The following is a 13,782-nucleotide window of genomic DNA, read 5'->3' as shown; positions in this document are numbered from 1 at the left end:
CTAATTTATTAAGAAACTGACTAGTGTACATCAATGAAACTAGTAAATGGTTCTGTATAATTTTTTTAAAGTCATTTTTAGTGTTTTAAAACCAGGTTACTCTCAGGTGGTGGACTGGACACATTTAATAAAAATGATTATTCATCTGTGATGAACACAATTTCAACTGTATTAATAACAATTAGCCAGGTTATCACTCTTAAGTTCATCAAGGAATATTTTTTAATGCAAGATGAAAAAATAAACACTTACATTCTAAAACGCTGCCCCATTGCGCTGGTTCATGGAAGACTTTACATTTGTGATTTATACAAATGAGTTTGAATGGAAACTTGAACCAAAGCTTCACTTCGGAAAACCAGTGCAATTCCGAACACGCCCAGATTGCCGAAACTCTACTCCCTAATCTTAGCCGTCAGCAAATGGATTTGAGTGACAGTCTGTTCTGAATGCCATGACCTTCAACTTGAAACTGCAGTTCTATAAAGTATCAGGATACCAGGGTGATCCTGGGTTATTGGATAGCTCTGCCTTCCCGTTACATCGGTGGGAATTATAGTGTGTTGGTTTGATCTGATGAGGCCAGTACAGTATTACCAACCATCAACATTTTCTTAATGCATTTGCACTTCAATCTGATCCCTTTTATATGGGACAGAGCCAAGGGAAATACTCTCTGCTTCTTTATTAAACAGAGAAACAAATAATTATAACCTCCTCCCTGTTTATTCCTTCCTGTCCCCCCTTATGTTAGACCTATTTACCCCACTCACCTCCTTGCCCTTCCCTTGGTTCACATACCTCCATCATCATCATAGGCAGTCCCTCGAAGTGAGGATGACTTGCTTCCATGACAAAAAGGGATGAGTTCACAGGTGTTTCAATGAAGGACCTAATATTCCAGATCCCGAACTATATCGCGAAGGGTGGAAGATGCCTGTGCGTGGATTTTTTTAATGTGTGGTGGCCGTTGCTCACCAGCCACCACATGGGCACCATTAGTTGGCAGAAGTGAGTGGAAAGTGCTTTGCTCCTGGCCCACTGCTATTGTTGATATATGAGCAGTGGAAGGTGCATGTAAACAAAGTAAACCAAGGTTTTCCTTTCCCAAAGCAGAAACTCTTGGCCCGAGTACTTTATTTGTGTGATGACAGTCAATTTGTTAATAGATGAAATATTTCCAGCATTGTGCTTGAGGCAGTGTTGCATAACTTCCCTTTATAAAGTGCTGAAAGATAATCCTAAACAAACTACAGTAAAAACCTATGACCGTCGTAATGTCCAAAAGACAGCATTCTTGTGAATGGAGGGTATTTCAGATGGTGACAGATGCCAATCATCCAGAGTAAAAGAATACAGAGTCGAAGTTAGTTATTGGTGTGATTATCATCAATGCTCAAGTGATCTTTCAAATTCTACTGTTAAAATGCTGTTGTAGTGCCTCTGTTTTGATAGAAAAGAAAATAATTTGATACAAAGTACCTTCTGCGTTTGTACAATAACATTGTCAACAATTATTTTTGACCTTACAGTTTTTTATTCTCTTTCATATGTTGAGACTAAGAACTTAAGAGCAGTCAAGGATGACAAAAAGCAATTTGGTCCATTGAAACTCCTAGTTTAGTGTCCAACTAGATTTTCAATACCATTAATGGCTTTTTCAGGACTATCTTGCATGGCATGGTATTCAAAATATTCTCAACATCTGATTCACATTCAAATTCTCCCCCCAGTCTGACACCACACTCCTCCAGTACTCTCTGATTTAAAATAAAAAAACTTTTTAATCCAGTCCCATGTTCTTAACCTGGATTCCCATGGCCTTCAGTTCAGTTAGAAGTCTTTCATGTGGAACTGCATCAAGAGCTTTCTAACAATCCCAATAAGCTACATTGTAGAGGTCTACTCGCTACATTACTTGCAACATCTTCAAATTCATTGTGAAGGTTTGTTAATACAACACGGTTTAAAACATGGAGAAAGTGTAAAATGTGGCATTTACTGTGTTGAATTAAACATTATTTCAAATTAAATATCCTCCAGGTGTATTTTTCCTCCTCAGCTGACTGATGGCAGTAGTTTTCCACTGTTACTTCTCTAGTTTAAAATCAGTTACTGTTAGTGAGGATTTCTCCCGTGAATGAAATGATTCATCTGGCAGACAGATTTCTTTTTGAATGACGACTATAGCATTCCAAGATCTCAGCAACTGCATCAGTTTCTGGTCGCCTCATAGTCTTTTTCAAATTCTCTACGGTGTGAGGAGGCCATTCACAAAATGTCTGTATTTGGGCCATTCCCATAAACAAGGGGATGGGGTTGAGAACTTCACTGAGACAAAGACTGGAATTCAGCCAGTTCTAATCAGACGCTATGTGGGTGGTTAATTCTCCCCATCACTGTTTGTGCAGTTAGCTGGTGAAGCACAGTGCCCGCCCGCTATAGGACACACCCAATATCTATTTCCATTGATTTGAATGGAAATGAAAATCCAGCGTGTTCTGGAATTGGCAGGTGAGGACCATGTAGAGTAGGCACCTCAGCATGATCCTGCAAATCCCCAAACGCACTAATGTTAGCATCCTCGACCACGCCAACATCCCCAGCATTGAAACACTGACCACACTTGATCAGCTCCAATGGGCAGGCCGCATTGTTCGCATGCCAGACTCGAGACTCCCAAAGCAAGCGCTCTACTCGGAACTCCTTTACGGCAAACGAGCCAAAAGTGGGCAGAGGAAATGTTACAAGGACACCCTCAAAGCCTCCCTGATAAAGTGCAACATCCCCACTGACACCTGGGAGTCCCTGGCCAAAGACCGCCCTAAGTGGAGGAAGTGTAATTGGGAGGGCACTAAGCACCTCGAGTCTCATCGCCGAGAGCATGCAGAAACCAAGCGCAGGCAGCGGAAAGAGCGTGCGGTAAACCAGACCCACCCTCCCTTTCCCTCAATGACGATCTGTCCCATCTGTGACAGGGACTGTGGTTCTTATATTGGACTGTTCAGCCACCTGAAGACTCATTTTCAGAGTGGAAGCGAGTCTTTCGCGATTTCGAGGGACTGCCTATGATGATGATTACTGCACAAGTGGTGAAGATGAAAATGAATCCCTACATTTCCCAAACCGTTCAGTGGACAATATCGAAGAGATGCTGTCATCGCCATCAAGTCTTTTATGAAGTCAACCATAAATGTCTAAAACAATATGGCATACTTTTATTCTGTGTAATAGCTGTAGCAAAATTGTGAACCGGTTTACAATTCTGCTGCTCACAACTCAGGAATTTTCATGTTGGCACAACACATTGCAAGGTTTGGCAAGTGCCCTATATCAACAATCAAATCTGATTAAATGCTGATTGATGGAAGGGGACACTGCATTTAGCACTGAGTTACAGTCAAGATCAGTTGAAGATATCTTGATACAAAAGGCAAAATAATGGCATTCTGAAATATAAACAGAAAATGCTGGAAACGCCCAGCAGGTCAGGGAGCATCTAGGTGAGATAAATAGCCATTCTCTCTCCACAGATGCTGCCTGACCTGCTGAAGATATCTTGATAATCTAACAAACTTAAGTACAGATGTGTGTCACTGAATGTTTAAACTGAACAGTAAGCATAGGTTCATGTGAAAGAGTGAATGAGCGAGATCAGCCTTCACAAATCAAAGTTAGCCTCAATGAAGGGTGAATTTTGTTGCTATTTTTGGTGTATTTGCTATGCCGGGACAGCGCAGGAAATTCTTTTCTTCAGGAAATGCAGGTGCAAGCCGTTTCCACTGCTTACGTGCCTTTAAAACACTTCCTCCGAATTTCTTTCAGCTTTCTGAGCCTTCCCATAATCCACCTGTTGAGTCCCCACTGGCCTCATTCGCATATATCAAGTATGAGCCAATGGCCTGGAAGCTCCGACTCTCCTGGGTTTGAACTGATGTTGCACCTTGAGTTTATTAGTCTGAGACGGATGAGCAGCGGCCAGGATTACCTGGCCAAGGCAGAAGGGAGGGGGTTTGTGAGGTTCTGGGAGATTTGTATAGTCATTTCTGCAGCTTGGGAAACACTTATTGAACTAGTTTTTTTTGTTTTGCATCCTTTTGCTGCTAAAACCTGTACTTGATTCTGACTATCTCTCATATTGACAGACCATCTGAAGATTTTCAGACCTCTCCCCCACCTGCAATTAGGGTTTCTCAGAGTCTGGTTTGGTTAGGTATGGTTTTCCCTATGGGCATACCAGTGTTTGCCATTCATTACAAGAGAGGAGCAGCATAGGTTGGAGCTAAGGGAAGTCAGGAACCATCTACGAGGATGCAGCCCATCAGATAGTACTCCTCCTAAACCCGCCCCCGCATTCCCCAAGAATATACAGGACAGGTCATGTCAGGACCTCTTTGAAGAACTTTCCATAAAAAGAGTGTGGCAGGGCATCCCTGGGACCTGCTACAGAAAGGCCTGAAATCAAACATCTGCCCGCAGTGCTCTCTCTGTGATTGCAAAGGTCACCATCACCCTCAACTTCTGGGCCACCGGGTTACTTCAGGCAGCCACGGGGGACTTCGCCAGGGAGCAATATGGGGCAGGCATTCACCAATGTCCTCTGCAAAGAGAGAGAGACACGCACACACACACACTGCAACAGAGACAGAGAGACAGCAACAGGTGACTGAGAGAAAGCTGTACGCTGACAGAGCTAAACATGGCCTGACAAACCTTTACCCACTAAGTCCAAAGAGGGATTCTCAATGAGAAGGCAACTTTGGTTGAATCTGTGGGTCTTGCTTTGTGGAGTGTTTTAGTGTTTGGCGCAGTTGTTGATCCAGTGACATTCTGCACCTGTTGGTTAATGAGTGATAGAGAATTCAAACAAGCTGCATTCAGACAGGCTGTGAAAATTCACAGACCCCAAGTCAAAGCTGCTACGTGCAACCCAGCATGTTGCATTAAGTCATCAATCAACTTGACATTTTAGGACCCTTGGGTAGCGAGCCAATTAAAGGTTAACAGACTATTAATTGAGCCAATAAGGTCAAAGAAGGCAAGTTCTTTTCTGTAAATTGAACCAGGTATAAGTACAGCCATTTTGGCCACGTGGGCTCAGAAGGTCAAAGGCCTGGCTTAGAGCCAAGAGCTTGTTGCTGCTGCAAGAATAAAGTTACATTAAAACTACAATTGGAGTTCGTATTTCATTGGAAATTAAGAGATCTAACAATTTTGGCGTCACGAACACGATCGCTGAGGAAAGAAACTGAATTTTGGACATCGGACCTACATACTGAGGTAAGGACTCCTCTTTATAAAAGTCCTCGGTCAAAAGTCTAAATTCGCCTCTCCTTCTATGCGATTCCGAAAGCCTCCGGTTTGCGAACCCTCCGGTTGGTAGCCGGCTCGAGGTCCCATAAACGTCTAACTTCAGCGGTGTGTTAGTTAATTAATCACCGACTCACTGATCGGCTGGAAAGCCTACGACTCGAGACCCCAGTAAAGAAATCAGTATTATGGCAGCAGGAGATAAGAGCAAAGAATTGCCTACAACTATTAAAGGCGCACGGGCACCACCTGAGGTTTCGATAGATGAAATCCTCGAACAGTTGAAAGAATACCTAGAGCAACAATTCAACTTATCTAAAACCTGTATTAAGATCGAACAAAAGTACAGAACCTCCAAAGGACAATGGTCCTTGGATGAGATTAAAAGGGTCTGGGGAAAAACGAACCATATGAAAAATAAAGAGCGAACTAGATGGTCCCTAGCCGTTATGGGACAGATCCGAAAGCGGAATGAAATTATAATGCGTTCCCAACATGATCGAGAACTGACCAGTACAAAGGACCAATTGCAAGCTGTTTGTGCACAGCTACGACAGAAAAGATTTGAACTTGAAAAGTCGGAAGCGGAAGTTAAAGATCTTAAAGGTAAAATTAAAGAATGGAAAAAATCATTAGGTCAAGAGACAGTAATCGGAAAAGGAAAATGTATCGCTCAATTCCCAGGGTACCCATGTTTGGATAAATTAAAAGCGCAAACCCGAAGACACGACCGAGGAATAGATACGGATTCTGAATCCTCTGATGATACAGGATCGGAGGATGACGAATTAGGGGTGCGCTTTGCCCCGTTTAAAAAAAAGACGAGTTGTAGTCAAATCAGAAGAGAATGCGGATGAAGGCGGAACCAAAAAAACGAGGAAAAGGGTGTATGCAGAATACTTATTTCATGATCCGGCAGACCGAGAAAATTGATAAATGGTCCAAGGAATTGCCCAATCCAAAGAAAGGGGCAGTGAAAACATGGAACCAATTGGACCGCTTAAGAAATATATATCAACTTCATCCCTGGGATGGAGTGCAAATTTTGACCATAATGGTGCCAAAAACACAAGGAAGAAAATTGCACGACAAGATAGAAGAAGCTTTGGGGCAGGATGAGCAAGAATTAAACGCAGGATAGGAGGCGATTAAACACTGGCTGCAAGCCTTCAGTCCAGCTAAGACAGACTGGGGAAAAATTGCAGCCTGCCAACAGAAAGGAACAGAGGAGGTCCTGGAGTATGACGAGCGGTTTAGATGCACGTGGCTAGAACATTCGGGTATGAATAATACGGATGAGGAAATGGATGAACAAGTGTTTGGACCCCTGAAAACAGCTTTCATGGTAGGTCTAAAGCCAGAACTGTCTAAAATGCTTAAGGTAGTGTTACCGGACTGGGAAGGTAGAGGAACTACCTTTGCAGCATTGGTGGATCGATGTAACCAATTAGATCGGGATATGGGAGCCAAAATCTGAGCTGTACAGGCTATGGGATGGAAATCCCAGGATTCCGATAAACAGTTATTAGGATAATTACCCGGAAAATGTCATTATTGTGGGAAAGAAGGTCACTGGGCTAAGACGTGCAGGGCAAACCAGCAAGGACGCGGCCGGGGAAGAGGACGCAGCCAGGGATACAATTCAGCCAATAAACCAGGCTTGTCACAAGATAACGACCTCATAGAAGCATTTAAGCGACTGACAATACAACAACAGAAGGAGTTACTTGGGATAGCAAAAAACGATTAGAGCCCACCCTGGTCCACCTCCTCGCACTAATACAACAAAGGGGAGATGGGCGATAAGGATGTGGACTGTCTTTTAGACACATGCTTACCCCTGCAATATGGAGACTTTTTGCCATTGGATGGTAGGGCACGTACAGCCTATGGAGTTGGGGGCCATAAAATGGAAATTAAAAGAACAACACCGGTACTTATAGGGCTGGGTCCACATGAACTAACCATGCCAGTCTGGATAGGTCCAGTAGATCAACCCCTTTTGGGAATGGACGTTCTAATCCAAGTAGATTCATCGTTGCATTTTGAGGATGGTCAGGTGACATGGTCAATTAGAACTTTGAAGAAAGAAGAATTGAAGGAACACCCGATATGGGCTAAAGACAAGAACGATTGTGGCCTACTCCAGATGGAGCCTGCGTAATTTACAGGGACCAAGCCTCCATGCACTAAACAGTATCCCATCAGTCCAACTGCCATCGCGGGAATCTTACCGGTTATTCAGCAATTGGAGAAACAAGGGGTGCTTATTAAAACGCATAGCTCCTCCGGTACAGAAATCTAATGAGACTTGGCGTTTGACTGTCGATTATAGGAAAGCTAACCAGTGTATTGATCAAAAAGCTCCTTTGGTCGCAGATCCCTCCACCATTTTTAATGCCCTCAAACCGGAACATAAATATTTCTCGGTTATAGATATGGCCAACGGATTTTGGTCGGTGCCTCTGGCACCGGAGGTTCGACACTGGTTTGCTTTCACGGTCCAAGGTCAACAGTATACTTGGACCCGGTTACTGCAGGGTTTCCACAACAGCCCTACGGTATTCCACATGGCTTTACAAAGCCATTTGTGAGAATTACCTCCCCTGTCATCCACAGTCATCCAATATGTAGACGATATCCTGCTAGCTACAAATACGGAAGAACAGCATGAACAAGATTTACGAGCTTTGCTGGACCACCTTTGGCTGAAAGGACATAACGCCAGCATCGACAAAGCACAAATATCCCAAGAAGAGGTTGTATACCTGGGATAAAAGATTTCACAAGGAAAGAGAGAACTTACCCATTCGGGCTGCTAAAAAACCCACCACTATTCAGGAACTAAGGTCTTTTTTAGGATTGTGTAACTTTAACAGAAATTGGATTGACTCCTTCACACAGCTTGCTCAGCCATCGAATTATATTTTAAAGGGGAAACGTGCCTGTAAAGAAGCCATCACCCTCACTAAGGAACAGCAAGAGGCCTTCCTGAGTTTGAAAAAGGCTTTGTGTTCGGCACCGGCTCTGGGAGTCCCCGACAGTGGTAAGCCATTTACCCTGTTTGTCCCTGAGAAAGAAGGATATATGGCAGCTATACTGACACAAGAACATGGGGATCGGCAAAGACCTATTGGCTATTATTCGGCAAAACTGGATGCGGTAGCCCTCGGATGGGGAAGTTGCCCTAAGGGCCATGGAAGCTACATGTCGAGCGGTAATGACCACTGCGGGTCTAGTCCTCGACCAAAAGCTGATCGTCAAGTGTCCCCACACCGTACATGCTTTGCTGTCTATGAATAGAATGTCTCCGGTGACGGCAGCTAGATGGACCCGCTGGACAGCAGTTTTGGAAGCTCCTAATCTCCATATCGTCCGGGCCAGCCCGGTTAATCCTGCAACTATGCCCCGATGTCAGAATCGAGGGAGCAAGAGGGGGGAGAATGTGAAGAGCATGACTGTGTGGAGATTTTAAAAGAAACAGAAGAAGCAGCCTTAGCAGCAGAGGAGCCTCTGCACAACCCAGACCTCATCCTGTTTACAGATGGTTCCTCCTTTGTTGACAATGTTACCAGAAAAGCAGGATGGGCAGTTACAACCTTATATGAGGTAGTGGCAAATGGATGTTTATTCTTAGGAAAGTCAGCACAACAGGCCGAGTTACGGGCCCTGTCAGAAGCATGTCGAATAGCAGAAGGAGAGACAGCTAATGTCTACACAGATTGGAGTCGCTCACGACTTTGGTCTGTTATGGCGGAAAAGGGGATTCCTCACTGCTGCTGGTACACCTATCCGAAATGGAAAAGAAGTCCGAGACTTACTAGAGGCCATACAATTACCTCAGGAAGTGTCCATCCTGAAGTATAAGGCCCATACCAAGGAAAATACCATGGAAGCACAGGGAAATGCCCTAGCCGACCAGGCAGCTAAAGATGCCGCCTCACAGGGCGTTCCCCCAGAAGAACCAACACAGATGTGCAGATTGAAAGCACTCAGGACTCTGACACGAGACCTTCAAACAATGCAAGGCGAGTGCTCCAGAGAGGAAAAATGGACATGGATTGAGGCAGGAATTAAGCTATGTGAAGATAGTGTCTGGAGACAAAGAGTTACCCGACAAGCCAGTCGCGCCACAAGCACGTATGCCTTTTTTAGCCCAACAGATCCACTTGTGGGGACACTTGGCCTCACAACAGATGACGGCACAGTTCCAGAAAAGCTGGTGGGGTCGGGGATTTAAAAAACACGCTCAGCTGGTAGCAGACCGCTGTGTGGTCTGCCAGAAAAATAATTCTGGACCCATCACGGTAATGCCCCAACTGAGGCCCCTTGCCCCTGTCGGACCATTCCAGCATCTGCAGGTTGATTATATACCTCTTCCTTCATGCCAAGGATACACTAACATTCTTGTCATGGTCAACAGATTCTCGAGATGGGTAGAAGCTGTCCCAACTAAAAGAGCCACAGCCAATCACACTGCAAAGGTCTTGTGTAAGAATTACATTCCCCGATGGGGAGTCCTGAGTAGCATTGACTCAGATCAGGGAACACAGTTCACAGGTGCTGTCTGCCAAGAAGTCTGTAGGTTACTGAACATTACGTGGGATTTACACTGTCCTTATCATCCACAATCATCAGGACAAGTAGAGCGAATGAATCGAACTCTGAAACAGCAGCTTGCCAAATATCACCAAGAAGGAACACCATGGCCCATAGCATTAGGGCAACCCCGAACAGAACTACAGGTCTAAGCCCATTTGAAATTATAACAGGAAGACCCATGTCGCTGCCAGGAACTATCGATTTATGGAAAGCTGATGTTCACTTAATGAGTGACACTTTGTTATCATACTGTCAGAACCTAACCAATGCTATTAGTTTTATTTCCCGACAGGTATCAGCAGCTTGGGGTAATCCACCCGAAGGAGGACACGACATCATCCCGGGAGTCTGGGTGTATGTGGAAAAAGTTGCATAAAGAACCTTTGGGTGCCAAGTGGGAGGGACCTCATCAAGTGTTATTGACCACCCAGGCAGCTGTTAAAGTCCAAGGAAAGAAAGCCTAGATCCACGCTTCACACGTTAAACGAGCACCCATAACTGAAGCTGAAATCTAATAAGGACAATTACTTTTTGCCAAAATGTATAAATTTACTCTATTACTGATTGTAGGTATTCTAGGCATTTGCCTACTTCTTACTAGCCGACCCTCTGCACCAAAGGGAAATAGTAGGGTAGCAAGGGAATTATAGTAACTGCTCCCGGAATTCTGAAAAGGGAGGTACTCGGAACTGAGTGTTGCACATATAAGCAACCCCCTTCATTCACTTTGTGGAGCGGAGCCACTGAATGGCTAGGTTCAATAGAAACATCATTGGTGGAAGGTTTAATTCTATTTGTTGTAATTGTTTCACTTTTATATTGTTTGTTTATGTTGATTAAATGTTGTTGTGACCAGGCGGCTGCAGCTGCTGTCCCGCAGATGAGACACCTTACAAACGGTCTGCTGGGACCTGCAAGTGGCACAGGGGTATGTTAGGCTTAAGGGAAGGTTGTTGAATGGTTGAATTAAGATATTGATTTGGATTAAATTGGAATAAGGTTAATTAACCTACTAAAACCAGACTTCCATTGTGGCCACGATGGAACTCGGGTTGGTGTAAATTTGTGTGGAAGTTACTAGTCCGGACCTGTGGCGAAACACATCAACAAATTTTAGAAGGAAACTCTATTAACATGTATGAAATTATTTTGTAGAATGTTTAACCAATGATAGCTTATGTTTTATGATTCAGTTTGTGAAAGAATCAAAGGGGGGATTGATAGAGAATTCAAACAGGCTGCATTCAGACAGGCTGTGAAAATTCACAGACCCCAAGTCAAAGCTGCTATGTGCAACTCAGCATGTTGCATTAAGTCATCAATCAACTTGACATTTTAGGATCCTTGGGTAGCGAGCCAATTAAAGGTTAACAGATTATTAATTGAGCCAATAAGGTCAAAGAAGGCGAGTTCTTTTCTGTAAATTGAACCAGGTATAAGTACAGCCATTTTGGCCATGTGATCTCAGAAGGACAAAGGCCTGGCTTAAAGCCAAGAGCTTATTGCTGCTGCCAGAATAAAGTTACATTAAAACTACAACCGGAGTTCGTATTTCATTGGAAATTAAGAGATCTAACAATGAGGTATTGTAACATTGTACTGTATCATTAAGGCAGAGTGTATCAAATGCAAAAATTCCTTGATCCATTTGATACAAACTAAGGGGAAAGGGAGAGGTTCTTTTTTACACTTGTGGCCCCTCCTGGTGCCATCTCTCCTGTCTCTTCCCCTTTCCGTCACCTAGTCATGCAACATTTCATTTAACTCCTCTTGGGTACCTTGCCTTCCCTGATCCCTCCCAAACCCAACAGTATTCTCTGCCTTCCTATCCTCCTGCTGTTGTTGCTGGATTAAATCACCACTATTTACAGCCACAGCTACCCTCTGTACCTCTCTAGGAATTATCCAAAGAGCCCATCAACGTACTGCCTCCTTATGGAGCAGCAACGCGACTGTTTGCAGACTCCATATCCTCTCCATCACAAAGGCCACCTCTTCCATCTCTGTAATACTAAACATCTCCGCCACTACCTCAATCCACCGCCGCCTCATCCACGCCTTTGTCACCTTGAGATTTGACTATTCCAATGCTCTCCTGGCTGGTCTCCCATCTTCCACCCGCCATAAACTTCAGCTCATCCAAAACTCTGCTGCCCATGTCCTAGCCTGCATCAGGTCCCACTCACCCATCAATTCTATCCTTGATTTGCGCCAATTTGTCGTGCAAGAAGATGGGAGTGAACGAGGGCAAGGCCAGAGCTGAAGAGGCATGGGAGAAGTGAAGAGAGAGATGTGGGGGATCTGAGGCTGTTGAAGTGGAGGGTAGGGGCTTTACCGATTCTGCATTGCCAGATATTGGTGCAAGGAGAGCTGCGTAGCCATAATGCAGGATAGTGAGTTAAAGCTGTCCTTAAATAGAGTGCAGCGTGAAGGGTTTGTTGTGCATGTGTTGTTTTAAGAGATGTTATGGCAAACAAGCCAAAGGTGGACAGAGGAAACATTACAAGGACACCCTCAAAGCCTCCCTGATAAAGTGCAACATTCCCACTGACACCTGGAATCCCTGGCCAAAGACCACCCTAAATGGAGGAAATGCATCCGGGAGGGTGCTGAGCACCTCGAGTCTCATCGCCGAGAGCATGCAGAAATCAAGTGCAGGCAGAAGGAGCATGCGGCAAACCTGTCCCACCCTCCCTTACCCTCAACGATTATCTGTCCCACCTGTGACAGGGATTGTGGCTCTCATATTGGACTGTTCAGCCACCTAAGGACTCATTTTAAGAGTGGAAGCAAGTCTTCCTCGATTCCGAGGGACTGCCTATGATGATGCTTTAAGAGAGTGTGATGTTGACTGGGATGGGCAATGAAGAGGAGAGTGTGTCCAGTGTGTTATCTCAACAGCCCTGGTGAGGTTGTTGAACTTGTTGCAGCACTGGTCTGCAGTTCTGGGGGCGTGGGAGTGGTCACTCAGTGCCAGTGCCACCTCCCTCCAGGCAGGCAGGCTTGGTGGCACCTCCACCCTGGAGTCTGTGCCTCTTGCCTTCAATCTCCTCAAGGAGAGTGGCGAAGCCTGTGTCAGTAAAGATTTGTGTTCTTCTCCCAGATGGGGCCCTGGCTTCTGGGCACAGATGGTGTTTTGTCTCAATTTTCCACAAGTATAACAAAAACATTGACGAGACATGCAGTGAAGTTATTTGAGGGCGAAGCAAAATAGCCAAACACTGTTCCTCTGTTGTAATGTATGCACCTGTGAGTATGCTCACAGGTTTGTAAACCTGTTGCATTGAGAGTGGCTTAGTCAGCCACGTGATGTTCACAAGACTCAATAAAACCCCAGCCAGTTGGGTTTAGTGGATCCACGATGAAGCATGCAGTTGTGAGCCTAGTGGATGAACTGGTAATGTGTAGTGTGAGTGTTAAACCTTTGTTAATAAACCAACTAGTTCTGAATAGCAATGTGTTGCAATAAGTTCTTAAGCAAATAATCCATGAAGCAAATACATTACAAAATGGCGATGAAGATGGGATTTTCTTCATGAAGAAATTTTGGTGGAGCACAGCAAGGAGATATACTGGCAGTGTGATTCTCAAATGAGAGTCTGGTAGTGCCATTGTTTTTTTTAATGAGTACTGAACAGTGTTGAACGGACACCCTGGCTCGAATGTATAGGCGGAAGAGAGGCAGGTAGTCAGGCTGAACAACTCCCTCAACGGCTCGCTGCCTGGACTGGTTAATGGCCACCTTGGATATGCCCAGGAGCAGTCAGCAGCTCTACACTCTTTTGTGGAAAACAAAAGTAAACATTAAATCAAGTGCCCCCTAATCTGGGGGACACTCCAACACTTGTCAAGGCCCTTTTTTGTTTGTTT

At 44.6% G+C, this 13,782-nt stretch overlaps 1 protein-coding gene across 1 annotated transcript in view; it reads right to left on the bottom strand.

Annotated features, from left to right (window-relative positions):
• Window positions 1-13,782, bottom strand: part of LOC139233625 (phosphoethanolamine/phosphocholine phosphatase-like) — a 50,056-nt gene that overhangs the window by 6,230 nt on the left and 30,044 nt on the right. The gene's annotated exons all lie outside the window — the stretch shown is intronic.

The sequence above is a fragment of the Pristiophorus japonicus genome, chromosome 21 (genome assembly GCF_044704955.1).
Source record: "Pristiophorus japonicus isolate sPriJap1 chromosome 21, sPriJap1.hap1, whole genome shotgun sequence".
NCBI lineage: Eukaryota > Metazoa > Chordata > Chondrichthyes > Pristiophoridae > Pristiophorus > Pristiophorus japonicus.
Note: the sequence above shows the minus strand (reverse complement) of the source record. Positions and strands in the feature narration are given on the sequence as shown.